Genomic DNA, 3959 nt, shown 5'->3' on the forward strand with positions numbered 1-3959 from the left:
CATTTATAAAAGTAAACATGTCACAGACAGGAAGGCCAGATCTTTCAAAGGGGAGAGGAGTGTTGCACCACAATTCCGCCGCCGGTAAGGAACAGCTCACCATTCGGAATGAATACACGACTTAGCCAGCAGCCAAGCAAGAGGCGACAGTTTGACCCTGCCTGCCCTAGTATGCTTTCTCCAGAGATACAAAAGCATGCCAGATGCATGGCTGCTTCCTGCCATCCAGCACGAGTAGCCGCCACTGCCTTGCGTCAGCGCTCTGCTGGTGTGCTAACCACAGCATAACGCCCAAACCTGCAGTCACGCCATACACCTTCATACAATTGGGCGACTGCTGATATTAGCATGCTTCAGCGACCATGACTACCTACATCACTGTGGCGAACTCTGACGCCACCACTGTATTTTCTGTGGAATAAATTACTTCCTTAACTAGAATGCTTTCGTGATGTGCCACCATCCAATACCTGACACTATCAAAATTACAGCCATGCATCGACGGGACAAATGCATTACATCCTGAAATACCAGAAACCTAACTCAGCTACCACCATAGTGGTCACGCAGCCGGTCTCTACAGCGCGATTATTCTCAGATATCTCATAAAACCGACACACCATGCCCATATGTACAACTGATCAGCCATCCCATACTAATAACTCCTTCCATACTCAACCTGGAGTTGAAGATATCATCTGGTTCTACCGCTCTAGTTCTCCACAGCATTCACCTATTTGAAAGATGCCATATTCTGTAACAATATTATGAGAAGGAAAGTTGCTACCAACCATATACCGGTGATGCTGAGTCGCAGATAGGCACAACAAAAAGATTTTCACACTTAAAGCTTTCGGCCAATGGCCTTTGTCAACAATAGACACACATATGCACTCATGCAAACGCAGTCTCAGGTAACTAAAACCACACTGCGAGCAGCAGCACCAGTGCATGATGGGAATGGCGACTGGGTGGTGGGAAGGAGGAGGCTCGAGAAGGTAGAAGGAGGGATAGTATGCTGGGGATGGTGGACAGTGAAGTGCTGCAGGTTGGGCGGCAGGCAGGGGAGAGGTGGGGAGGGGGGGGAGTAGCGGAAAAGGAGAGTAATAGAGAGAAATAAATAAAAAAAATAAATAAATAAAATAAAAAGACTGGGTGTGGTGGTTGAATGACGGCTGTGTAGTGCTGGATGTGTGAGGACAGCGATTAATGAAGGTGGAGGCCAGGAGCATTACAGGAACATAGGATATATTGCAGGGAAAGTACCCACCTGCGCAATTCAGAAAAGCTAGTGTTGGTGGGAAGCATCCATATGTCACAGGCTGTGAAGCAGTCATTGAAATGAAGGATACCATGTTTGGCAGCGTGTTCAGCAACAGGGTGGTCCACTTCTTTCTTGGCCACAGTTTGTCGGTGGCCATTCATGCGGACAGACAGCTTGTTAGTTGTCATGCCTACATAGAATGTAGCACAGTGGTTGCAGTTTAGCTTGTAGACCACATGACTGGTTTCATGACTTTGATGGGATAGGTGATGTTGGAGAAATTCTCCACCAGGGTTTCGATTACATCTCGTCATCCCCTGAAATGAGAAATGTCCTGCCCACTATCCTTCCCATGCCTCCCACAGTGGTATTCCGTCGTCCACCGAACCTAAACAATATACTCGTCCATCCTTACACAACACCTGATCCCAAGCCCTTACTTCATGGCTCATACCCCTGTAATAGACCTAGATGGAAGACCTGTCCCATACATCCTCCCAACACCACCTACTCTGGTCCGGTCACTAACATCCCCTATCCCATCAAAGGCAGGGCTACCTGTGAAACCCATCCTGTGGTTTACAAGCTAAGCTGCAACCACTGTGCTGCAATCTATGCAGGCATGACAACCAACAAACTGTCTGTCCGCACGAATGGCCACTGACAAACTGTGACCAAGGAACAAGTGGACCACCCTGTTGCTGAACACACTGCCAAACATGATATCCTTCATTTCAATGACCGCTTCAAAGCCTGTGCCATATGGATCCTTCCCACTAACACCAGCTTTTATGAACTGCACAAGTGGAACTTCCCTTCAGTACTTCCTAAGTTCCCATAACCCTCCTGGTCTCAACTTTCGTTAGTCGCTGTCCTCACCCGTCCGGCACTACACAGCCGTCATTCCACCACCACACCCAGTCTTTATTTATTTATTTCCAGCCTGGATTTTCCATTGTTTCATATTCTATAACACAGTGCCCTTAACGACATCATTTACAACATGCTTCACATACACACAAAACAAAACACGCTTTCTTTTTTATGCTTTTAAACTCTCGTTTAATGTAACAATCAACACATTTCCTACCCATCAACCTTTCCTAATACTCTAAACGAATGGTGCAGCATACATACAAATCTTTCGCAAACCGTCCATTCCATTTGCTTCGCTTAGGATCTTTTTATCTACACACTCAGGCAACACAATGTCCATCCATTTATGCAGAACAAAACTTACTTGAAACTTCATCACTACGTATGTATCTCGCCTTACACCCTGCACATTACCAACAGTCCGATTCTATCACCCATGGCAAAGTTGCTGTTCCTCACTTCCAAATTAAACCCTCTACAGCTCAACCTCTCCGGAATGAGCGCAATGAACACTTCATACTCACATTTATCTTGTTAATCCTCACTATAATAACTGCCATTATCAACAATTGTCCCCACTTCTGACCGTTTGAGACAAACAACAGTAGTAGGCATAGATTCAAGTGGGAGTGATCTATTATTCATATCTTCTACCTTGCCCAGACTACATTCAGTTATCCACCCATCACCAGTCTTGTCCAGACCAAAAAGCAATTAACCTAACTTCGAGAATCCTGCCAACATTCAGCATGATGTTGACTTCTTAGAATGCACCACCACAAATAATTATTCATGCCTCTGTTCGACCATTAACTATGACATTTCCGCTCTTCTTCAACGACTGAACGACTGTATTCTATATTTACTCCAAGAACCCAATCTGTGTCGCACGGACAGGATAATTGAGGGGAGAGGGTGCGTGGGGGGGGGGGGGCGCAGTGGGGGAGGCAGTGATGGACAGGTGGGAACATGCCACAAATGGGAGAAAACTCGGGATTCATGCTACGCTGAGAGGAGAGCACTGTGTGGGTGGAGTGCTGGCTGTGTGGGGGTAACGAGTATGACTGTATGTTATATTTACGAAACTCAGAACTATGCTTTAGAAAGTCATTCACAGTAACTAGATAAACCAAAACTATCACTACAATGAGAGAAATTCATTACTACTAAACATATAAATGTAGTATTAATACTGTAGAAGTAATTTTTTTATTCAAACAAATATTCTTGGCAAACACTTTAAAAAATAACAACTATTTAATGCGCTGATACATCTACACATACAGTATATTAGATCATAACTGAAAGTGTAAGGTGATGCCATTCATTGTCTCAGACATGTGGCCATTGCAGTCCGATTAATTAATGCAGAAAATATAAACTGTGCCAGAGCTCTACAGATGTGTTTCTTTTGAAATGTAACATATATAGTTTAATGTTTCATTTAGTGATATTTTGGGTGATTACATATGCAAGCAGTAAATAAAGATGCAAATCATATGAACTGAGTGCTTTTACCACAATCTCTGACAGCAACACTATAAAGAGCACAGAAAGATACTTCAGATGAATAGGTATGCCTTGAAGTTTCGCATGTATTTAAAAATAGTTCTTTGTATTTATTGAGCCAAGCATGTGCATGTGTTTTGTAATCTAGCCAAATATTCATGTTCTGTTTAATGTATATTGTTTGTCGAACCTCAAAAGGATCAACAAAGGAACGTTCTCTTCTCAGTATTTGTAACTTTTCTGTATATCTGTTAAAATTTGACTGGTGCACTACTTTTATTAAACTGACGCTTAAATCGTAGAGTGGGAG

The sequence above is a fragment of the Schistocerca serialis genome, chromosome 4, assembly GCF_023864345.2.
Source record: "Schistocerca serialis cubense isolate TAMUIC-IGC-003099 chromosome 4, iqSchSeri2.2, whole genome shotgun sequence".
In the NCBI taxonomy this organism is placed as follows: domain Eukaryota; kingdom Metazoa; phylum Arthropoda; class Insecta; order Orthoptera; family Acrididae; genus Schistocerca; species Schistocerca serialis.